This window comes from Onychomys torridus, chromosome 1 (genome assembly GCF_903995425.1).
Source record: "Onychomys torridus chromosome 1, mOncTor1.1, whole genome shotgun sequence".
NCBI lineage: Eukaryota > Metazoa > Chordata > Mammalia > Rodentia > Cricetidae > Onychomys > Onychomys torridus.
In genome coordinates this window covers 52188314-52214851 of record NC_050443.1, presented here as the reverse complement: position 1 = coordinate 52214851, position 26538 = coordinate 52188314, and positions in this window count along the sequence as shown.

The following is a 26538-nucleotide window of genomic DNA, read 5'->3' as shown; positions in this document are numbered from 1 at the left end:
CTTTGAGGAAAGAGCTATAAAATCCCCTTGTTGGCTGAGGTGAAAGAAGAGTTAGGAAGGACTCAGCTTTCCCTCAGCAGCCTCGAGCTTTCCTATTAGTCTGGTCCTTACTTCCCTATGCCTCATTTCAGTGGTACTGCCAATCTACACCACACTCCTCCATAAAGCTCATGTAGGTTTTTCTGTCTAAACTTAATAAGTCTCATAAATTCCTCCTATTTCTTACCGTTTTTTTTTTTTTTTTTATTTGGTGGTCTTCTACCACAGTGCTTTATGGTTTAAGGTACCTGAACAACAAATGCTAGGTGAACATTCTCAATGACAGCTTCCTTCCAGGAACCATTTCAGTTTTCACAAATGCTCTCCTGGAATCACAGAAAAACACTTGGACAGATTGAAACATAGGCTAGCATTGGCAGCAGAAAATTCAAATTCCAAAATCATGGATCTTAAACTACCCTGTGATCTTGAATAAAGAATTTCTAATTTCCAGCCCCCCTGTACATCATTTGAAAAGCATCATTCATAGCACATTTCTGCTGTGGATATCGCTCTGTTTAAATAAAATGCTGGTTGGCCAGTAGCCAGGCAGAAGTATAGGCGGGACCAGCAGAGAAGAGAATTCTGGGAGGTGGAAGGCCGAGAGGAGAGACCCTGCCAGCCACCGCCATGACAAGATGTAAGGTAATGGTAAACCACAAGCCACGTGGCAAAGTACAGATTAATAGAAATGGGTTAATTTAAGATAGAAGAAGTAGATAACAAGAAGCCTGCTACAGCCATACAGTTTGTAAATAATATAAGTTTCTGTGTGTTTACTTGGTTGGTTCTGGGTGGGCCTGGCGGGTGAGAGAGATTTGTCCTGACTGTGGGCCAGGCAGAAAAACTCCAACTACACATTTCTGGATATTTTATGTTACTGAGAACATGAAATGATACCCTGTGAATGCAATCTGTTATCAAAGAAATTGAGATAGGCCTATAACGCAATGGAGGCTGATCCACTGTTTTGCTCCTTTATAGTCTAAGAGTTGGAAAATACATATAGAGCCAAAATGAAGTACATGTGTTTAGTCTCTTAGAGATTTTCAGTATTTAGGTTAACCCTCAAATTTGACCTTATCAAATCAATTCTCACTAATTTTAATAAGAATGTAACCTCAACCAATACAGCAACACTGTTTGCTGTTGTTGACTGACTTTGTTTCTCCAGAATCTACCTGCTTTTCAAGAATGAGCATTCCTAACAGCTCTCTCACTTCTGGCAGAACAGAAACACATCATGTCTTAAGATTCCTTTTGTGTTTCTAGTTGGTAAGTTTGAGTGAAGGGTAAGAGAAGAACAGCCAGCATGGGATTTCAGAATGCTCCAAAACCAGACATAGGAGCACAGAGTCCTCTGGCTCAGCTGAAGTCAGTGTTGGTGTTTGAAGGAAGCCATTCATCTAGAAACATGACTTATACCTTTATGCCTTGCTTTACATCCTGATGCCTGCACTGCACACCTTGCTTGTCCTGCCTGTCAGACACTCAGTGATGGAGTGTCCCAGCAGCTGATTTCCAACGTGCTGCCATCTCTCCAGGACTCTTCCAGAGCTAAGTGGTCCACATCCCTTTGGATCTTTTATTACATGCCACTCTTGATGTCAATGCACAATATCACATTTACAGTATCAACACAGCTCTCAGGCTTGGATTTGATCTTGGCTCACAGCCTGAGAAGCATCAGTTCTCATTCATGATTAAATCCTTCTCTTCTGAATACTTTTCTACAGCAAACTCCCCTCCACTGGCTGCATAGTCTCAATCAGTCGCATTACATAGCTGCTTCTGAGGATTTGTTCTGGATACCACCCAAATGAGAATAATCTATGTAGTCCCAACTCTTGGGGACAGTTTGGGAAGAAAGAGGTGACAAATGAGGAAAGAGTCAAGGGAAGTCACAGGAGAAATATGGTCAAAGTAGATTGTATACACTTATGAAAAATGTAATGAAACTCACCATTTTCTACATTTAATTTATGAGGTGTATATATGAGAAGGGGAGCATCCTTTGCTGATAATATTGTTTAAAAATTTCCTCTCTTTAAAAAAATTATATACAAATGGAATGATAAAAAGCATTCTATTTAACATTACATTATTAAAACTTTATCAATGTTATAATATGTAGTTTTATCCTACAGTTAAAATTTATTTAATTTTCTGTTAATTTATTTCATTTTCTGTAAATATTGCCACTTCTGTCTGGTTTAAATGTTTGCTTTGTTGTTATGCACACGTTCTGGACCCTATGGAGAAAATTATCTGCAGCATCTGCTTTGAAGACAAATAGCTGAGTCCACCGCAGCTTGTTTTCCAGTGAACTCATAGATATTGTCTCTCCCACTCAGTGCATTAGATAGCTCTTGGTATTGTCAAGGATATGGTTCACTTACTTATGTGTGTCTGTTCACAATTCCATAATTAGTGCTTGTGGTTTTAGTTGTCATGTCTCTGAGTTCCAATGACAATGAATATGACCTTACTCTACTCACTGCTACTTTGGGTTTTCTTTTGAGATGATACCTGTTGAAGTCTTTATCTTTTTTTTTTTTTTCTTATGAGCAGTGACTGATTTCATCATATATGGCTAGCCCAAAATATAGCACCTTGGCACAATGAATACTTTAACTTTAAGCAAATCAAGAAAATTCTAGGAGCAGGAAGACCCCCTTGTCCTTCTCCATCCTTCTCCCCATGTCCTTTCTACTTTGAAGTAGATGGTAAAACCTAGGTGATCTCCTGCATTGCTCAAACTCATATAACTCCATTCACTAGCCATCCTCTCTGTACTCCCAAGGGAAGGAGTGAACTTGTCACTTAAGCAGATATCAGGGAGGAATCTAAGCAGTGGGCCTTGCTTAACTGCTGCTACCACCCTCACTCCCTCAATGTCCCCCTCTTCATCTCTTTCGGATCACAGCTCTATTGTAAATCCTATGGTTCTGCCTCTACCAAGTCATCAAATTTAGCACATAAGTTCCCAGCTTTCCCTTTCTTTGATCCTTCATTTCTTTACTATGATTCCCAAGTCATGAAACGTCTATGTGCACTTCTTCAGTCAACCTTCCTCAGTAGTTTGTCTTTTTGTTTGCTTTTGTTTGTTTGTTGCAAATCCAGCCAGGGACCCTATGTTGATGGAGAACATATTTCTGCTCTACAGAAATCTGTTCTTTTCTTATTGCTTTAGGAACTTCAAATGTACTCTAGACACTCGAGCTTCTGGTTTCACCCATGTGTGAAAAGTTGCCTGCTCTTAGATTGTCTTTGAATTCTTTTAATGAATCAAAGCTTTCACTTCTAACTTTTGGTGGGATCTAGTAAATGTTCATTTTACTGATTTACATCTTGTTAGAAATTTAGTATAGACGAGTTTTAAAAGTACCTGCTGCTAAGGAGTCTGGGTACATGAGCACTATTAAGAGGAGGAAAGTCACCTGATGTGATTCTATCATTTATCTATCTACCAGTGGTTCTCCCCTCTGGCTCTCACATGGACACTCATGTAGTCCAAGGTCTAATGACTATGATACTAACTCAGCTCACCAATGTGATTCTGATTATCCTTATTTTCAGCCCTTCCTAATTAAAACACTGTAGGCTGACTAGTATCTGTCAACTTGACACAAAACCAGAGTCACTGGGGTGGAGGAAACCTCAACTGAGGAAAGCCCACCATCAGATTGGTCTTTAGGCATATCTGTACGGGATTTTCTTGATTATTGATTGATATGAGAAGACCCATTCCACTGTGGATGGTGCTATACCTATACTGATGATCATGGGAGGCCTAAGAAAGGAACTTGAACTTGAGACAGGAAGCAAAACAATAAGCAATATCCTGCCATGTTTCTGCTTCAGTTTTTGGCTTGGCTTCCCTCAATGATGGGCTGTGATGTGGAAGCGTAAGACAAGCCCTCTTTCCTGGTCCAGTTGCTTTTCATCGGTGTTTTATTACAGGAACAGAAGCAAAGGAACACACTCACTGCTGGTCTTTCACACTAATTTTCACATAGTACCTGAAGGGCTTCCCTGGAGCCTGAGGACCGGTGGATAGCGTCCTCTCTACATCATTTGCAATTTCATCTCTCAACCCAACAGACCTGGGACCTGTCTGGATTTGATGTTGCCAGTCAACACATCTTTTTCCTCTCTTGGACTTGAAGATGTCTGATTTCTCTTCCCTACTTCCCCTTGTTGCTTGCTGTTTTTTTGTGAGCTTGCCCACTAACCTGGAATGTAGTGGTTCTTTACCTCTTGGGGTTCCTTATCTTCTTTAGAAAGCCATTAATTGCCTCTCCCCGAACTCATATATGTGAACACATACAATTAATTTTACATAAAACTGTTGGATATATATGACAGTTAGCATATTTGGTCTCCTCCAGTGTCTTGTGATGATGTTTAGGTTATGCACTGGCATGATGCCCATCTCACAGGAAGGAGGAAGGCCTAGGGACATTGAACAACACCATGACAGTGACAGCCTAGGCTGGTGGTCTAGGCTGAGGCAGGAAGTGATGGCTCAGTTGTTGAATCTTCTGACTCAGACTCTATTTACAAAAGTGTGAATATGACAAATGAGTTGATGGGAGTTTGCAGTGATAACCCTTCTCATGACCCGTCCTGTCGATAGAGTGATTTAGCTGTGCTTCCTGGAACAGTAACGTTAGCTCAAACACTGTGTTTTAGTATCGATCATCTCATCACAGGATGTTAGCCATCAAGAGTCCTTTTCTGTAAATTTCTATATATATTGTCACGAGCTACCATTAGTTATATAAATAGTCTATTTAATTTCATTCCAAATATTTTATTTTATAGCTTACATCAGAGAAATGGATCTTAGGGGAAAGAGTTAGGCATGCATAGAACATTCTTTCATTTGGGCACTCATTCATTCGTGGCAACTTATTTACCTAGTCTGTCGGTATACTGCATGGGTCAGTTATTAATTGACTAGTATTTTTAAAGCCACAGAAAACACTCAGGGTTAAGTATATTTAGGAAGGGTAAAAGAAGATTCCAGCAACACGTTTAAGGAAATGTCATGGGATCATAAAATCTGGAGACACCATAAGTGGAATTTCCCTTGGAAATCTGAGTAATGGCTTCGAAATCATCCCCCTCCGTCTGCTCACTTTCCCTGCTGCTCGAGGTTGCTTGTTGGGCTATGGTGCTGCCGCTGAGGACTTTGATGGAGCAGTGTGGACAGATGGGAGAAACCGCTGGCATCTCTACAGCGTTTTCCTGATCCCAGTGAGGAGGGCTGGGTGCGCGCGCTCTGCTGAAATAGACTGTTAAGAACTTCGTCAAAGAATGAACTCTTCCTGTAACCCACACCTCATTTGTCACCCTGATGGGCTGAGGAAAAGTGACATTTACAAACGGAGAATGAAAGCACATCCATTTCCCCAGCCTGACACCCTGATATAATAACTATTTACCTTGAGAAAGACGCGCTGCGAGTTCCGATTCTTGTGAATCCTCTCAGTTTGGCACTTATTTTCTCACTCTGTCAAACAGCCCCAGATTAATGGAACAATTTGTTCAACAAATCATATTAGGAGAATGCACACAGGGTAAAGAGAGGGGGGGAGTAGACATTTTTTACTCATTCACGGCAGTGGCGTCTCTACAAATAAAAATGTAGTTACGTCTGACATTTACAGAGGGACGATGTGAAGGGGAAGGTGTAATGACTTCGGGCAGGAGAGAGAGCATTGGGTAAGAATGGTAGGACTCAAAGGGGAACGCGATAAAGTTACACATAACATCTAGGCCGAGTTTCCTTCTAGAACGTATTTGTCAAGCAACAGGATCGGCTAATGTCCAAATGTGGAGAGGGGCGTGGTTCCATTAAAATTAAGCATCCAAGGCTTTCTATGGTACTCAGGTACCTACCTTTCCAGCCTGTACCCAGGAAGTTTAAGAGAATTCCAGAAACATTATTGGACAAAAGAGATGACCCATTGATCAAATTGTGGGTTCTGGGTGGAGCTTGTGATCATGTTTGATTTGGGCTCAGCTGCTTAATTCTGATAGCATCCTGTTCATGCTCCTTAGACAAATATAATAAAACAAACAAAAATAATTGGTAAGGCTGCCAGGCTTCAGCATTTGTTGGTTCATGCCTCCATCCAAGATGTTTGAATGAATATTTAGACCTAATAAATATCCCCCACCACAAATCATGCTCATTTCAACATGTGATACCTGTAGCTCCATTACACACACACACAAGCAATCTCACATTTTCCCCCACTAACTTTCGAGTGGCACTGGGAGCTGGTAGTGGGGCTCATTTTGGTGTGTGTGTTACACATGTCACTCAGCAGTTACACCTTGCATCCATGGCAAAAAATCACCCTTACTTGTCCAGTTCCCACAAGCTGTAGCCTTGAGTGTCAAGGGGGAAAATGGTCTCACGTTCTTGAATGGCTTAGTTCTTCATTGTATTTTATGTTCTTCTTTAATTCTCCTTTCCTACTTAAGGTTTTTGATCCTTTTTTTTTTTTTATTTTTAGGAACCAACAGCTCTAGATACAAATCTGGATCATGAAAACCCTCAAAGAATTTGGAAACAATCTCTTTATCTCTTTATGGTATTAGGATTTTCAATTGCTACATGTTGTTCTTCTTTTTTAAAAAATAGAAATCTCAGGTTCCTGGTAAAATGTTTTCATGTGAAGTCACCGACCTGTTTGAGTCATTGAGGAATAATGAGACCTCAGGAGAAGATTCATGTCTGACCGTCTTTCAACTGAGCAAGACACCAGGAAACCCCACTGGATACCACTGCTGTGAGAGCCTCCAGGGACAGGACAAACCTACTTTAAATAATTATTCTGCGAGAAAACGTTTTGTTCCATAAAGTTTAGGTCACTCTAAGTGTTTGTTTTGTCCCACTTTCATCCAGCAAATGTTTTAGGAAAGACAATTGAGAATTTGCATTTTGGTCCAGAGAGATGTCTTAGCAAATAAAAGTGCCTGCCACTAAGGCTGTACACCAGAATGAGTTGCATCACTAGAACCCACAGAGTTCTCAGAGAGAACCAACTCCCATGCATGTGCTTGCATGCACACATGTCCACACACACACACACACACACACACACACACACACACACACACACTTCAATCAATAAAGTAGTTGCTACGCACTACTGGCACCTACAGAAAAGCCAGGCCCAGGAGCCCACTCCTGTAACCCCTGGGCTCCAGAGGTGGAAATAAGATCACTGGGACAGAGTTGGTGCCCTTTGAGTTCACTGAGAGACCGTCACTTAAAAATCAAAGGGGGAGTTATTGAAGAAAATAGCCCATACCAGGCCCTCCCATCCACACTCAGAGAACACCTGCAAACACCACACATGTGGCTGTTTAAAGCTTTGAGGTCTTCCATGTTCAAGCCTGAGTATAATACGAGGGAAAGAAAAGAACATCCACTACTATGAGCCTTTCACCCGGGGAGGAAATCCACCCACAATTTCTAGATTCACAGCACCAGGAAATGTCCAATAGCTTAGGCAGCTGTACTCTGAGGTGGGGTGCCCTTGTGAAAAGGAGGAACCACTCAGTAATCCCTGCCACCCATCTTGCCATACCTCCACTGAGTTAGCTTTCCTCTGTTAGTTAAATTTCCTCTGTTCCCACTTGCACTAACCCACTGTGCTTGCTGCTTCTTAACCTGGGTGAAGTTGGACTTTTCAGGCATTTTGCTGTGTCTCCTGAGGCTTCCCTGTAGTCTCCATACCTCCATCTTCTATGCTGGATGGCTATTCAGTTTATCAGACTGAGCCCCGCACCCCGCCACACACACAGAACAAAGAACCCAGCTGAGCTGTTCATCATTTTTCTTTGTTTGTTTTCGAGGCAAGGTTTCTCCAAGCAACCCTGGCTGTCCTTGAACTTGCTCTGTAGAACAGGCTGGCCTTGAACTCAGAGATCCACATGCCTCTGCCTCCTGAGTGGTAGAATTAAAGTGTGCACCACCACTGCTTGGCTTTTTTTTTTTTTTTTTTAACAGTCCATCAGTGTGGGTTTTGTAATCTGTGGGAGTGAGAGTGGGGGATAGGAGGTGGTGGGCAGAGAGAAGTGGGTCAGACCTGGAGTTTTTCCTGGGGGGACACCCTGTGCCATCTTGATTGTAATTGTCTACCACACACAAAACGTCTTAAAAGGAGAAATTTGGGTTCATTCTTATTTCTTTAAAAAGAAAAGGTATCCTCCCCACTTTGGCTTGCTTATGAAACCTGTCACTGAAAATTAAGGAAGTTTAGTCAGAATTAGAGTGCAGGGATTGTGGGCAGCATTATTGGTGGGTGCAGTTTATTGGGTTGTGTTCTCTCCGGCACTACTGCTTCAAGAGAAACTTTGCATGCATTGTTTGCAGGCCCCCCTCACTCTCTGTAATGCTGCAAAAACATAGATTTACTTGTTCAAGGTCACACAGTTGCAAGAGGACCAGCGAGTTATATTTAGGTGTGCATTTGCATCCTGTTTTCACTGATGGTGGCCCCTCAGTTTGAATGTCTAATACATATTGCCATTTCCTGTATCTTAACCTCAAATAACAAACAGAATGGACCAAAAAGTCAACCAACATTTCCTGGACAGCAGGTGAAGTAGCCACAGGTTCACAAAGACTCCTTTATTCCTTCAACAACACTGGGAGACAGATATTAAGGATGTTATTTTATTCATAAAGAAAAAGACAAAAATAAAATTGAAGTCTCTGGCTACACCATCCTGAATGTACCCGAATCTTCTCAGAACTTGGAGGTGAAGCAGAGTCTAGCCTGGTTATTACTTTGGTGGGAAATGATTAAATAATTTGCATGGGCCAGAGTCCAGAAGTGGCACCAGTCAGGATTTGAATAGAAATCTGTCCCCAGTTCTTAGGCTCTTCCTAACTCCCCTCAAGTTCTTCACTAATTGAAAACCACCCTAAGAGACAGTGATTCCTGTCCATCACTGTCCTTGTGGAAAGCTTCAGATACTGCTCTGTGTATGTAAAGACCTGCAGCTGGCAGTGAGCTGGAACATCCCCAGTTTTCTTGCCCGTCCTTCTGTCCTTCCTTTCCATTGCAATGTTTTTAATTGTCAGGATGGAAAAAACAAAAACAAAAACAGAAATAGGCAAGATCTTCCTCCTCCAAGGGTCAGGAACGATGATGTTCTAAATAGCTATTGGTTACCTACAATTTGCAGTGTTAACAGCTCAAAGAAAGCAAATAAGGCTACAACTGGCATTCAGGAAGGCTTGTTGCAGTTGACAGATTTCTGTCTGTTGAAACACATTCTTGTCTCCAGCCGGTCTTTGGTATAATTCATAGTTGGTCATGTGGAGGATTATATGCAGTCAAGGACCAAACAGGTTGGATTTTGGAGGGTGAACAGACCAGTTCCCAGGTGGGCTAAGTCAGGCTGAATGCCGGGTGGGCAGTGTAAGAGCGATCAACTCATGCTCCAGGTGTAGAGGGAAACAAGACCTGGTTATGGGGTAGCTGGGCTTGACCAGACCTAGTCCAGGGTGGGCAAGGTGGAGTGATCAGGTCTGGTCCAGGGTAGGCAGCACTGGCTGACCAGCAAGTCCCCTATGGACAGCGAAGCCGGCTGTCCCAGCCTGCAAGGCTGTTCGAAGACAATAGCCCCCCATCCTTATCGCGGCATGCAGGCCTCCCCCCAGCACAGCGGGCGGCGGCTCTCTCTCCGTCCGGGCGGCCGCCGAGCCGCCCGCCGCTTCCTCCCGGCGACCTCCCGGCCTCCGGCGCGGCGCAGCCTGGCGGAAACGCTTGGTGGGGCAGCGCGTCGGCGACACGCGCGGCCGGGAGGGGAAACAAAGGCGGGATGTGAGCGACCCAGAGTCCGGAAACCGGGCGCCGGCGGCACAGCCCCCGCTCCCCGCCCATTGTTCGCTGAGCGCGGCCACACGCGCCGAGGGCGAGCGCATCCTGCCCGGACCTTCCCTGGGATGCCCGCTTGCCCCGCGCTGAGCAGGTGACATTCTGCAGCTCTCCAGGGACCTTGTGGTTTTTAGAGCTGTATGTATGGGAGAGCTCCTCGTGGATGATTTCTTCCGTCCACCACACTGAGAACTGAGTGATATTTCCACCTTCTTTTACACACACACACACACACACACACATACACACACACACACACACACACACAGAGTAAAAGGAAACTCCACTGGGGACCAGGGTAAAGAACAGGCTAAATCTACACCTGCTAATGCCACAGTCCCAAATGAAACCAGCTTACAAATGACTCCACTTCTTGACTTTGACTGTAGTTTTTAGTCAAGCGCTGAAATAAAAGATGTTTCTCAACCTGGACTTTCAGGGCCGGTTATCTAGAAAGGCCAGTAGGAACCCAGAATTTCCGAGCTGGGATTTACTAATGACTTCCTGACATTTTCAGAACTGTGCTTTCTCTATTGTTTGATTTTCTGGCTGGCCCATTGAAGGAGAATGTATTACTAATATGAAAATTAAGTGTAGCCAGTGGCAAGTGTTCAAGTGTAAGACATAAGCAGAACCAGGACGGAGACTTCAGGAGCCAATTGTTAGTCAATCTGCGGTTTCTCTGTTCTCAATCTTGCAAATTGGCCTCTCCAAGTTAATCCATAAATGCAGTTCTTCATGTGTTTTGTGTCAACTTCAGCTTCCTGGGCTGAATTCTGGAAGATCATTACCTGGTCTGCCTTGTTAAGGCCACCTCTCCTAGTGGTCAGTAAGGACCAAATTTCTCTATTGTGGCAGAAGATATGTAAATAATCTCCATGTCTTCCTGCCTGAATTAGAGCAATCTGGCTAACCAGAAGAGGTTATAAGGACTAGTTATCAAAATTCTATCCAATGAGCCTTGTGGAACATGGATGGAGAGTATGGACATGAAGGAAAGACCAGTACTGTCACCCCCATCAGAATGCTACAGAGAGGTCCAAGTGCTTCTAAGCATCTAGGAGGGGCTGAGAAATCATTTATTGGAAAAAATACTCAGTGAGTCTTAATATTGTGGCAGATTCTCAGTTTAAAAAGAAAGCAATTGAAAAATGTCTTAGATCTTAATTACCTGAAGTTTGTAATCTAGTAGAGAATGTCAGAAAAGAGTATGTGATGCCATTATGCCAATGGTGCCTACTGGTATGCAGGATAGGGTGTGTGTGATGGCGTTAAAGGTATGTCATGGAAGGAAGGTGTTAACTGGTCCAGTAAGTAGTTATTAGAAGAACGTCCTAGGCATGGGAAAGAGTATTTCAGAATTTGCTAAGGGAGGATGGAACATTGTCTGTTAGGAGAGAATGAAAGGGCCCTAGTGTGGCTACAGCTTCTGGATCTTTGATGGAAGGAGAACTTAGCTGACAGAGAAGCTACTATATCAGTTCAGATCAAAGAGGATGTCTAGGTTAGACTAAAGAGATGGCAATGGATAGAAGAGGCAGATGGAAGAGATAGGTGTTCAGGAGGTTGGTTCACAGAATGTGATGGAAGGTGGGAGGGAAGGAGATGTGAGAAAATTCATCCCCTGAATTTCTGGCTGTACCATTCCTTTGGAGCAGTAATGTGGAAGAAAAGTTTAGGTGAGGTATTTATGAGTTATATCTTGGGCATATATGGTATGAGGTGGCTTTGAGTTATTGAGATACCATTATAACATTGAGGTGGGTGGTGGGGAGGAATGAACTTCGTTGGAAGACATGTGTCTCCTTCAATGTGTTAAAGCAGGACTAAGTTGGGGGACATTTAGGTAGAGATGTGTATTTAGTAACAAGGAGACATAGAAATGGGTGACTTGAGTACAGAAGATTTCAAATCATTGAGGGAGAACAATGACCAGTAAATAGTAGGGGCTCATTAATTACATCAACTGTCTGTTTATTGTCCTGAAAGTCGATTGGTACAGAGAAAGGTAGGTGATAATGGGAATATGAGCGACCTAAGGTAACCAGGAGGAAGTAAACCAGAAGAGTGACAAAATGGTGGCCTAGAGGAGGTCACTTGAGAACATGACTGACTTAGTACCAGATGATGACTTGGACAAGGGCATGGCCAGGATCAAGAGTAAAGAAAATGGAGTTAGAAGAGGTATTGGAGAGGAACTGCCTAGGAAGTGAAGCACCACATACATGAAAGGAAGTAAGGCAACAGTAAGGTTGGCCTTGAAAAGGAAGAGACTTCCAGCTGGGTCCTCTCATTTTTGATGATGGATGGGAGAGAGAGACAGAGACAAAGAGGGAGGAAAGAGGGATGTCAGCATGGCTGTCAGGAGCAGCAGCAAACAGACAGAGGAAGCACCAGGAGCAGGCAGATTGAGAAGACAAACTGGAAATGTCTTCACTGGCCTCCCCACTTCCTGTGTCCACCAGTACCCTTTCCTAAGAAGAGCAATTCAAACTGAAAACATTTGCACCTCAAGTATTTCTGGAAAAACATCTTTCCCACGTTGTAGTTTTGAAAAAAAAAAAAAAAAACTGACAGAAGTCACTGAATAGGTTAGTTCTCAAGAGAATTGTGAGGAATCTGTGAACTCTGGAGCCAGAGGAAAAACACTCCGTACATCACATCACATGGCCGTTGGCTATTATGTTAAGCTGAAATTTGTAAGCAGACTATTTTTTCTCAGAATGCATCATTCTTCTGACTTATATGCACAACTCTTCATTTCTATTTAAAATTGCCTTTAATTCTACATTTCTTATCTGATTCTCAATTCTCTGTGCTCTCTGTGCATATATATTGCACTCTCATGACTCAGGCTTTGCTCTTGTGTCTTACCTTTTATATTAACTTTTTAGGGTAGATTCAAGTGAAAAAAGTATGCTCACACTGCAGCAAAAAAGAAGTCAACAATATTTTTTTAAAAACAGAATGAAATGGGCATTAACAGAGCACTGACTTGCTAGAAATCAGGAAGAATCAAAACTCTGTCTGTCACACATTATTTAGACTGGTGCCAGCCAAGGTTTCTCTTATCTCAGATTCAGAGATAAGAGGAGTTGTCTGGGTGATATGATAGGATAACATATCTCCAATATGTTATCTCCTCCTGTCTAGGTCATTAACTCATTCTTCATCTCTCCCACATGCTGTGCTGTTTCGCTGAGAATTATTGACCCACAGCACTCACCAGGAGCAGAGCACACTTCTGTGTGCATGCTGATTGCTAGTGCTTACTTTTGTGCTGGCTGTGTGTGTGTGTGTGTGTGTGTGTGTGTGTGTGTGTGTGTGTGTGTGTTGTACATATGGAGCAGAAAGCTCCTTCAGGTAAAATTACATTGGGAGGATAGACATGCTCTTGATCTTATTTCTGTGATTTCTGTGTATCCTTGCTCTTCTGCCTCAAAGTTTCATCAGTGAGTAGACATGCTAGGGACCAGAATTCTTCCTTGAGCTCTGCATTACTTTTCACAGCATTTGAGGACTTCCATAGGAAGTGGAGAAAATCAGATTTCATAATGTTCTCCTTTCCTCCTCTATACCAGAGCCTTGGCTCATCCACTTATCAGGTTTACCACTTCAAAACCATCTTAATCAAGTCCAGATTACCTGGCTTTGGAGAAAAATTATGCTGTGTTCCAAAACTGAAACATTTTACACTTCTATTCCCCATTTTGACCTACATAGTCAAGTTTTTAAAAAATATAGACAAATGCCTATTACTTACCTACTGAAGCTCTGTCTTCATTTCATTTTGTACTCATGGGAACTGTGGACCAACATGATGGTATTTCTTGTTAATAGTTTTGTGTTCTTTCTCTCTCTCTCTCTCTCTCTCTCTCTCTCTCTCTCTCTCTCTGTGTGTGTATGTGTGTGTGTGTGTGTGTGTGTGTGTGTGTGTACATGTGCAAAGGTGCATGTGCTCACACATGAACATGTGTATGGAAACCACAGGTCAACTTCAGGTATCATTCCTCAGAAGCAGCCCGCCTTGCTTTTTGAGGTAGGGTCTCTCTCTGGGACCTGGGGGATACCCACTAGGTTTGACTAATGGCCAGGAAAGCCCCACAGATCTTCCTGTTTCTACCTCTTCAGTGCTGAGATCACAATTATTTTCCCCCAGGAAAATGTTTTTGTGTAGGTGTTGAGGGTCAAAGCCAGGTTGCCTTGCTTCTGCAGCAAGCACTTTACCAACTGAGCTGTCTCCATAGCCTTGCATCTTTTAAAACACTACTTTTGCAGATTTACAAAATTTCCCTCTTTTTGACATATAATTTCATGCTTTTCATAGGCATCTACAGTCTTCTACAGATATAATTTAATATAGCATAATCAACACACAAAGCAATAAATCATCACCAATACTCCCCATTGCCACTTTGGAGTGAACAACCCATCCCCTAGCCCACAAAGAATTCCTGGAAAACACTGATGTTTTCTTTTCCCAAAAATGTGCTGTTTCCAGAACATTCTATGAACAGAATCACACAGTATGCAGCTCATGTCCAGTTCCTGGCAACTATAGGTAGTGCTGCAGTAAATGTTATACATAGCACCAGGGAACACATACATTTTCATATCTCTACTATAAATACCATAGGTCAGGAGAGGTTGCTGAATTCCTGAGTATACACAGGTCTAACTGAAGAACAGGCTGTAAAACTATTTTCTGGTGGGACAACATCATTTTGAGAGTCTCTGCCAGCTCATATGGAGATTTGTTTATATATCTCCTTCTCCATTGTCTTTCTGATTTTTGTGGGGTAGGGAGTAGTGTCTCTTTTTTTGAATGTACCTAATTTCTATCCTTTTTTCACTATATTTGTTTGATTACATTGGCTAGAATTTAATACCTTTTCTTGACATTTCCAAAGAAATTGCTTTGGGATTTGTTCAATTCTATGTTTTCAATTTTATTAATTTTTTACACTTTTAAAAAAACGTCCTTTCTTCTTTGAGCTTCCAGTTTAGTTTAACTATTTATTAATATCCAAAGGTAAGTGTTTATATGCCTCATTAAGTTTAGATCTTGTCTTTAGTTGTATGTATTTAGTGCTGAGAGTTTCTTTCTGATCATTTCTCTTTCTGTGTCCTGCTAATTTTACCGAGGTGTATTTTCACTTATTTGAAAATGTTTAGATGTTCTCCTTGACCTTATTTTACTGGCAGATTATTTAGAAGTGTGATTCACATACATATGAACATTTGAATGCTTTGTTGGTATTATTGCTTTATGAAGTTATTCTTTATTTTAAATAAATAGAAATACTGGTAAATTTACTTTCCCTTCATTGTGTTTTTTCTAGACTGCTTTCCTTACTTGTGTAGCTATTTTCTGATCTAAATCATTATTTTATTTTACTCATGGGGCTTTACGTTTCTATTTTCTGTGGGGTACATCTACTGTTTTTTTTTTTTTTTTTCTTAGTGTCAGTGGTGTTATAATGACTTGGTGTCTCCTTTGTCTTTATTTTTTATTAACTTAATTACATTCAGAGTCTTACTCCATGACAGTGCCCACCCTGACAGTGAACTCACTACACCCACAGCCTGACCTAGAACTCATCACTCCTCCCTTCTTCCTCAACTTTCAGAGCACAAGAATGACTGTTGTGTTCCCATTGCCAACTCCTTCCTTCATTGTTTAAGGGGGCTTTGGTGGACATAGTTTTAGGTTGCTGATATTTTTTTGTTTTGTTTTATTTTCCTTCAATATTTTAACCAATTCAGTGTCATTTTCTTTCTGACTGTGTGTGAGGTCACTGGCCTCCTCTAAAGATGATAGTCCCCTGTTTTGCGGTTTTTGGTTTTTGTTGTTGTTCTCCTGAAATTTAATGTCATGTGGCTTCATTTGCACTTTGGAGGTTATCTTGTATTCATTTATCTGCTTAGTTTTAAGAATTTGTTTTTCTTGAAACTACCTGTGTTTTTTGGAGCTACCTGGTATCTATTATTAGTTTCTCTTTTTTTAGAACAGTTCTTAGGCATTATTTTTTAATATCTTTCTGCCCTCTCCTGTGTTATTTCGCTCATGTGTTCTTCAGGACTTGGAGGTGTCTGTGTGTGCAGTAAGTACCTCTTGATGTTGTTCCTTAGTTCTTAGGCAGTTTGAGCTGCTTCCTCTCCACTTCCCCTTCGAGTCATGGATTCTTCAACATCTGTGTCAAATGAGCCAATAAGTCAATTCATGATGACACTGCATCCCAGCACATTGGACTGTCTAGCACTCCTTGTCATTTTTTCTTATACTTGTCATCTCATTTCCGATTTTCTTCATTTGGACTTACAGTTGACTTACATTTTGCCATTAGATATTTAAACATATGCTGAAATGTGAACATTTGTCTTCTCCAAAACTCCTCCTGAAATTGCATCACACATTGACAGCATAAGAGTCTGGGCATGGTGGCACACACCTTTAATCTCAGCACTGGGAGGCAGAGGAGCAGGGATATCTATGAGGTCAAGGGTAGTTTAGTCTACATGGGGAGTTCCAGGCCAGCCAGGACCATATAGTGAGTCTCCGTCTCAAAAGAATGGGGTGGGAGTGGCTTATGAAATAAATTAGGACACATGTTCTTAGAGCAATGGACTATTTCTTGTCCCCTTCTCCTCATCTTCTGCTATGTGAGGAGGCTATATTCCAAAAATGATTTCACCAGACATGGCGCCTGCTAGCACTTTGTCCTCAGGTTTCTCAGCTCTGTAACCAAGTGTATACGGTCCTACTTGTTAAGCAGCTTAACCCAGATCTAGTCTTACCTTGTATTTAGGTTTGTTTTAGGACTTTTATTGGAGCCTGTGCTGGTTTGAATAAGAATAGCCCTTGTCCTCATCAGCTCACATATTTGAATTCTTAGCAACCAGAAAGTGGCACTGTTTGAGAGTATTGGAATGATTAGGAAGTATGTCCTAGGTGAAGGAAGTGTGTTACTGTGTGTAGACTTTGAGTTGTCAAAAGACCCAGTCTCTTCCTCTTTCTGCTGCCTATGGATCAGAATTGAGAACTCTCAGATACTCCTCCAGACTCCATGTCTGCTTGTGTGGTGCCATGCTCCCTGACGTGAAGATGATGACAGTCTAAGCTCTGGAATGAAATTGTAAGGAAGCTCCATTTAAATGCTGGGGGTTTTTTGTTTTGTTTTGTTTTGTTTTTGTAAGAGTTGCCTTGGTTGTGGTGTCTCTTCACAGCAAGAGAACAGTGACTAAGATGAAGTCTAAAAATAATGAATTCTCAGATCACTTTCATGAAATGGGATAATATTTGCAAATAACTAATATACGTTCTGATACTTCAGGTCGAACTCTTGATTTCTTAATGCCTAATACATTGCAAATGATGTGAAAAAAGATGCTGTATTACACTGTTTAGAGAATGAGGAGAATAAAAGTCTACTGAGACAGATATAGTGGCACACACCTGTTGCTTTAGTTACAGTTAGGGTGGAGTCACAAAGAGTATAGAACAGGCTGGGTAATATTTCAAGCAAAACATTCTGTATACCTCTGTGAATAGAGGGGATTATTGAGTATTTTTATATGCTGATGTGCTGTTTGTTAAGCCCATGGGTCCAGCTGGAGCCTGCAGATAGAGAGGGCCAGCTGCTTTCTGTTATAATGATACAAAACAGAATAACATCACCTACTTTGGGGGGATATTTTAAATATTAAGTCATTGCTATTAAATATGTATATCTCAATCTAATGTTGAAGATTACTTTGTCTCTGTGAAGTGAATTTTTCCTTTGTTTTTGCCATAATTTATAAGTTTTGCTGTTGAAATTTATGGAGTAATAGGACCTCAGTGTGATGTCTCACATTAGTCTGGCTAGGAAGTGGATTATGGTTAATGTTTACCCTACCTCCATCCCCAGGCTCCCGGTGGGTATGCTGTCATTGTCATCCTCTCCTTGTGACTTTCTGATTCCTTTTGCTGTTCCCTGGGGAGAGTCTGTGGCTTGCAGCACTCTCTGTTAATTTGTCCCTCTCTTGGGACTGGCAATATTGATATGTAAGGGTTGTAGAGTATGTATGGCAAGGAAAGCCTCTTCTCCAATATCATCGCTGCATTAATCTAAGTAGGTTTGTTTCTCAGAGGTGTTTCTCCTTCTCTTGGAATAGAGTTTTCCCTCTGTGTTGCTCCCTTTTCTCTAATTCCCTCCTCAGTCTATATACTGCATACATCTTCCTTTGGTGATGCAGTCTGAATTTATTTGTTTATTTATTAGATGCTCTGCCCTAAAAGCCTTGGTCCTGGAACCCTGATGAGGTGTGGCAAGGAATGAAAGGTCAGAAATACACAAAGAAGAGCTGGGGTCGAATGGGCTGTGGACCCTTTGATGAAATTGTACCTAATAATACAACAACCCAGAAGTTCCGTATGTTTATTATGTACAGTGCAAGGGGAAGAGTTAACTAGGCTTTGTACGAGGTGTCTGTAGGAAAGCCTTCTCAGATTGAAAACAAATGAGAGGAGGCAGCTGGAGTTGCTGTTTTTTGTCATTATCTTTGGGAGAAAGACTATGCCAATTTCCTGTGGGTCTCATATCTTGGTCCTTGATGTGGCTGACTACTGTTAAATGATACACTTGTTGAATGAACTTCACTTGTTCAAGACTTCACTTGCTTCCTTCAAGTGTGATAGGAAGACTGGTCTATGCTGGAGTTCTCCATATGGGACATGTTTTCAGACTCTTCTCATGTGCAGCTTTTCCTGATGAGAATGAATTAATTTTTCATAGCAGAAGAATTGTTGACGGGGTTTCTAGGGTAAAAGTGTGACCACAACTGTGGTCTCCCGGAACACACAAATGCACACTTATCTCCAGTCATCCAACAATACTCAGTCACGTGATGCTCCTATCAGTTCTGCTCCAGGCAAGCCCAACACTCTGGATGTCAGTGCAACAGCTTGTCCTGCGGCCTTATTTTTTCTGATATAAATGGGAAGAAGACTGGTTGCAAGGTTTTCATCTTTTACTTTCTACAACAAGAGGACTTACAAACTTGCAAGCTTTGACCTCATCAAAGATAAATGCCGATGTTCTTCTATTGACCCTAGAATACTGTCTGTCTTGCATGTTAAGGGTAGCCAGCATTTGGTCATGATTTTTATTTATTCCCTAAATTATCACTTTTAGGCAAAAGCAATATTTTATAGTCTTCATGTAATTCTTCTTCCGTGTCCCTAACTTTTTTTTTTTGTTTGGTACTAAGGATTGAACATAGAGCCTTCGGAATGTTAGATAAGGACTGGAGAGATGGCTTAGAGGTTAAGAGTGCCGACCGCTCTTCCAAAGGTCCTGAGTTCAATTCCCAGCACCCACATGGTGGCTCATAACCAACTGTAATAAGATCTGGCACCCTCTTTGGTGTACATAACAAATAAATCTTTAAAAAAAAAGAATGTTAGATAAGTGTTTTATCAAACTGTATCCCTGGCATTTTACGTTATTTCAATACAATGTCTCAGTAAGGTAACCCAGGTTGCCCTTAAACTTGTGATCTTCCTTTGGTCGCCCAAGTAGCTAAGATCACAGGACAAGGCTATCAGACTCAGTATGATCTTTCATTTTTCACTTTTGGCATTCCAGGCTAATGTTTATTTCAGAAGAACTAAGTGAGATTCACTGGAATTATTTTATATTAAAAGATTTGAGATTATTTCTTCCTCAAATATTCAAATGAATATACATGTATATTCCACTTTACACAGCATACTCTATGTAGATCAGTTATTTCTCTTTTGTTTATGATAACAATGTTCATGTTTATTATTTTTCTAGTTGTTTTCTTAGCTATTGAGAGATTAGAGTCCCAGGTGAGGGATAGGTCTACCTATTTCCTTTCTGTTAACCTCTGTTCCATGTATTTTAAAACTATATTATATAATGTATAGGAAGGATTCTTTGCATATTTCCATGAATTGACTTAATGATAATTATTTGCTCTTGGTAATATACCTTGTTCTTTTCATGGGCAGCCAGCTTTGGTATACCTAGAGTAACTTATTGGTGCTTCATAATGAATTCATGTTTGTCAAAACTGGAGTTTTAAAAATCCAGGATGAGATCTCAATCTCCATCTTTTAATTAGAAGGTTTGCAACATCTTCACCGACTGTAACTTATATGTGGTACTTTACAACTCTATTTTCCTACTTGTTTACCACGTTCTGATATCCCTGTGTTCCCTGACTCTGGGTACCCTCATCTGTGTGTCTACCTATGTGAGTATGTGGATATTTGTGAAAAGTTCACACACCTCTGTGTACATGTATATGGAAGGGAAAGGCCAGCATCAGATGTCTTTAGTGGCCATTATTTTATCTCTATTTTATCCCACTGATCTTGGATCTCATCTATTTGGCTAGGCTAGCGGGACAGTGAGCTTCAGAAATCAACATGCTTTCACCTCTCTAGCATAACATCATGCTTGGCTTTTATGTGGCTGCTAGGGATCCAAACTTAGGTCCACTTTACTGACTGAGCCATCTCCCAGTTTTCCTGTTTAATTTTTGATTAGTGAAAATTCTAATTTACTTGCGTAATATCTTCTTGCATTTTCTTTTGGCTTCAGTTCATGTCTTAGTTTTTCAACATCTATATTGCTACTTATTTCATTTACCAAAGCTTTTGCTCAAATAATACTATTTCATTTCATAATTAGCATGCTGTACTAATTATTCTTTTGTGAACTTGATATAAGCTGTGGTCATTTGGGAAAAAGAAATCGTAATTGAAAAGATGCCTTCATCAGATCACCCTGGAGGTAAATTTGGGGAGCCTTTTCTTGATTAACAGTTTATATGGGAGGGCCCAGCCCATTGTGGGTGGGGCCATCTCTGGGCAGGTGGTCCTTGATTTTATAAAAGTAACAAGCTAGAGAGCTATGGAGAACAAGCCAATAAGCCCTCCATGGTTTCTGATTTAATCCCTGTCTCCAGGTTCCTGTCTGCTTGAGTTCCTGCCTTGGTTTCCCATCAAGATGGACTATAATCTATGAAATATAAATGGAATATGTCTCCCCTAAGTTGCCTTTATCATTTTATCACAGCAATAGAAAACTAAGCAAACTAAGTCATACACACTTAAACACATTTGTTTCTCATTTTTTCCTCCTTTTCTCTTATGATTATTGTGTCTCATATATGTTTTATATTTACCTCCATAGTATTATATTTTCAAATTTAAAAGTATGGATTATAGCATGTTTGAAGGCAAATATATCTCTCTAAAATCCAGCATCATGTTCAGTGACATAACATTATCTGCCACCTCCAAGTTTTTCCTTTAATTTCAGGGTCTTGCCCCATTGGTTAGAACATGTAATTAGGATATACCTTGCTAATGAATTTTTATAATATAATATAGTATTTGGAATTAGAGGCCCAATGTGATATGGTGGCTCTCCAGAGTTAACTTTGTACAGCTAGACCCTTGGCTAATATTAACCCATGGCCCCTTTTCTATCCACTGGCAAACACTGTTCACCTTTGACTACCCTAGATCCCATACATGGGTAAACTCATTGAGCATCCATCTTTCTGTATGAAATTCTCAGGTCCATCCATAATCCACATGGCAGGATTTCCTTCTTTAACAACATAGATAATGTTCTATTTGATGCATTTTGTTTCCTTTATTTGTCCATCAGTTAGCATCTAACATTTTGATCCCACATTCTGAGAATTGTGAGCTATTCTGTCAGAGACATGGGTTACATATACCTCTTGGAGATGCAGGTTTCAATTTCTTTTGTTATGAATGTGATGGGTTTCTAGGTCATATGGTAATGCTACTTGTATCTCTGTGAAGAAAACATTATTTTGCTGTGGAACAATCCTTTCTACACTATGAATATGTATTACCCTCATTGGTTAATAAAAAACTGACAGGCTGGTAGCTGGGCAGGAAGTTAGATGGGGAAGCCAAACTGAGAATATTGGAAAGAAGGAGGGCAAATTCAGAGGAGATGCCAGCCAGCTACCAAGAAAGCAGGACATGTAGAAATGAGATAACAAGCTGTGAAACACGTGGCAGTATATACATTAACAGAAAAGGGTTAATTTAAATATAAGAGTTAGCTAGTAATAAGCCTGAGATAATGGCTGAGCATATATACTTCATATTTGGCCTCTGAGTCGGTTATTTGGGACCAGACAGACTGGACAGGAAACATCTGTTTATATTATTTTCCATGAGAACATATTTTCACAGCGATAACCTTTATAATGGGTTGATATATAACTATAACTGATTGATTTTCCTAAGCTGTGGTTTTACCTTTCAGATATCTTTTTGCTTTGCCCAACCAGCTCCAGTATTCAGGGAATATTAGATACTACTTGTATTATCCTCATTCACTTCAAGGTCAGAGAAGCTGAAGGAGCAAAGCTCTACCAAAGAGAGTTCCATGCAATGACTGTTTTCTTGAATCTTCTGTACACATGGCAAAAGTGATCTTTGCATACATCTTATACAGTGGTTTGTCAATTTTCATGATCTTATCAGCTCCCTAAAGGCCCAGCTTAGAATTCCATCACACTGAAGGTTGGGGTCACAACATGAATGGGGGAGGACACAAAACATTCATTCCTTAAAATTCTAATAATCAGCTCCAATAAGGCCTGACTGAGCAGTTTTCCAGAGGTTGTACCCACTTTGACTGTTATTCACTCATCCTGTGGATCTGGGGAAGTTTCCCAGTGTCAGTTGATCCCAATATTTCTATTCTATTATTTTCCTAAAAAGTTTCTGAGGAGACATATTTAACTCCAAAAGACACATTCACCAGTGGCTTAATATATTTGGAGAAAGGAAAGGCAATGTTTGTTCAAATTGTAGTGGGGATGAAATAAGATCTGAGTCAAAATTTTTTCTGTAATTATATTTTCTACCTCACAAAGCCCTTTTCCAATCACTCCATGAAGAACGAATCTGTATCTGTCCTGGACTTTTGTATGATCTCTCTCCATGTTTTGTCTTCACTGTTCACCTTTGGATTGTTCTCCTGCTTCTTCAAACCTCATTTTGAAGGGCTCCAACCTAGCTTAGTCAATTATTTCCTTAACATTGTCATTCCTCCTGTGTATTCTAAGATGTGCTCTGTTTCCATGCCAAGGAGGAGTGACCAAGGAGTTTGGAAAACTTATTTCTATGGAAATCCTAGTGTATTTCAATATGGAACTTCTGGAAGAGTTGCTATTGTAAACTCATGTCAGCAAAAGAGTATTTTTAGTTCATTTTCTAAGTATGTTGTTAGCAAGGATTTTGAATCTTAGTTGACCTCTTCCATTCTGTAATTTCTATAACTACATAAATTATATAGCAAGGATACAATGTCTTAGAATTCATAGAAAGTAAAAAGAACTTCAGAAGTCTCTCCACAGACTCTGAAATACCAGGAATGACCCCAAAGTTCACTGAGACAGTGAGCAGGGTGATCACTGGGGCCAAGGTAAAAGCTACAGCGACGGCAAAGCATTCCACACACTTGTGCTGCTTAAGTGAGCCTCTGTCCAATTGTCCCTGGAGGAAAGAGATGCTTTCATGCAACAAGCTTACCAGTGTTATCACAGCCTGAGCTTCACACCTACTGAGTGCAGATCAGGTGTGTAAATCATTGCCAAAAAAAATATCATACGGCAAATATGTACTTGAGGGTAATGAAAACAGGATTAAAGATAATTACATTAGTAAGCTGTATTATGCCTATTTGATTATTATTAGGATACCTATAGTCCCATAATAAAAAGTGAAAATTTGAAATATATATTGTGAGGATTTTCTGAGTTAAGATTAATATGTTGAAGCTTGTATACTTTGATCTAGAGACCACACATAGCTAGGATACTGTTCATAATGCCCTAATAAGTTGTAAATTCAACCATGTAGAACTCTGTGGATATTTGTACTCAGTTCTTCTTATTTTACTTGGTTTGGGTTGAAAGTAACAGTAATTAAGAGGGTTTATTTAAGTTTATGATAAGTTACTTGTCTTTGATTCTAGGGTATAATGCATACCAGGTAAGATGTGGTCCTTCAAATGAGTGTTGTGACAGCCACATACAGTGCAATGTAAGATTGTAGGTGTTTTGTGTCCAATAACAAAGCAAGGCTCATTTGCAAGCTCATTGGGTTTATTAGCTTTCATTGCCTCTGTCTCAATTACAGTTAGTTTTTCACCCTTAGCACGTTGTCCATCTTACTCAATAGTAATCAAGTCTTTAAACTAGGTCAATGGCTAGTTATGACAGACATTGTATGTATGTTATTTTACTTTGTCTCTGTGTTTATTTCCACTCATACAGACTTATACAATTAAAATAAATGAAGTAGGTCTCATAGAAAATGTGTTTGTTATAAATCCAGTATGAATCAGTCAACTTGGTATGTTACTTTGTGTCATTGATCTCAAAATTACAATGCTTTCTTATCATGTCAGATCCTACTGAGGATCATCCATCATCAAAGGACACAGAAACAATTACTAATCATTAGAGGTGGTTACTACAGAGTGCAAATGGGGAAGATTTTCTTTAAGTGTTTTATGCATTACTATATTATTTGACTTTTGAAATAATTATACATGTCAGGTTTGATTTACAAAATGATTATTCCCTTTTATGGTAAAAAATATTCTATGGTATAAATATATCACAAATTATTTACTCACACATTCATTCATAGGAACTTCTCTTTTTACATCTTTTGACTATTATAAAAAGGGATTCCCTGACTATTCGTGAAGAAATGTTTATACAAGCATCCTTTTCTATTATTTGGGGAGTTTCTATCCAGTAGTGGGATTGTGATTTTAATGGTAATTACACATTTACTTTTTTATGAACCCCAAATTCTTTGACTCAGCTACAGCTGGCTCTCCCCCTTTTTTGCCGTTATTTCATTGCTCTCCTCTCACACGGTGACACTTCTTTTCTGAAGGGAGACACTTGTAGTACTGGGTGAAAATCCCTGGACAGGGGGGTCAGCTCTCACTCTCACTGGGAAATTGGGCAAATCACTAGTTGTCAGAGCCCCATTTCTGCAAACTACGATAATGTTTCTTTTGTAGAATGTGGCAAAGATGAAACACTAAAGTATTTGAAACTTCCTGGGCATTGTACATATCTGGATATTCTTCTAAATGTGAACTGTGCAGAGGCAGCCATTTCTGTGAGATGAAGGTGAATGTTTCTTAAATATTTTCCTCCTATATTTCACATGTGCTATGCTCATCCATTAACACATAACCAAGCAATTATAGCCACATGCAAATCTGAGTAAGAAAGGCAGACATAAAGAAGAGGACACCAGCTTTGCAGCAACTTTATTTCCTCAGGGCATGACATAACAGAGGTTTGTTTAATGACTTTGCAGTTTCTGAACAATAAATATGTGCTTTTGGGAATTCCCTTCTATGTTTCTAAAATCACCAGAAATCTTGGGCTCAGCATTCTTGTTGAATGTCTTGTCTCACTTGGGAGAGAGATGCTGAATCACTGTTATGGCTGCGAAGGCCTCCAGGACCACACTGGTACTTGGGGCCCATTACACCTTTCCTGTTATACCTCATTCATCCTGTTATAATGAGCTTTCTCTTGTTCTTTTCTCAACTCATTCTTTAAACTTCTTCTTTTAGAAATTTTCCATGGCCATCAATATAACTAATTTCACAATTTACACTGATTTTTTTTTTTTACCATAAAAGTGAATAAACATTTTGTAAATGATTGGCTTCTACAGTCAATGGTTACTGTAACAGAGTACTTTCCTATTTTAAAAAAATCCACTATAAAATAGATCCTATACCCAACTATCATTTTCTACTCCCATTATTAAAACACTTGTGTTTACAAAAGGTTGACATCTTCTCTGGTAAATATCTTAATTTATATTTTCATTTTGTAGACTTTTTTTATAAGAACTTAAATTGTTAAACCCTATTTTATTCTTATTTATTCATCTTTATCCAGCATCTAAAATACTGTATGAAATATTGTGTCCTAGTAAATATATCTGTAAAAATAGTCTTTAGTGCAATTAAAAATATTGTAAATAATTAACTTACTTTTTTCAGAGCTACTCTGCTCATTATGCAAACATAAGTTGCTCACTGAAGCAAAATTAAAACTTTTGTCAAATTTACCCCTTTTGTCCCCCAAAAATATGAAAAATGCAGAGGTAGAACACATGTTAATGTAGGTTATAAACTCCAGCAAGTCTGCGAGTATGTCTTTTACATTTGGTATAGGAAACAGCCTATTATGAGTGCTGCATTAATATGCGTCGGGACTGATTTAAAATGCATGGTGTTTTGCACTGGTATTCAGCCAACATCTATATTCAATTAAATAATCATTACAGTTGCCTGCATTTGTGCATTACACTAATGGCCAGGGCTCTTCTACTTGTCAGAGCTGGGTTGTATTCCAGGAGATTATAGGTGACATCCCAAGTCTGAGTGAAATTGGAGAAATTTGAGATTCTGTCCTCATAAGGCAGCAGGTTTAAAGGGGAGCATCAACTCATTTGAGTACCTAATTTCAAAAT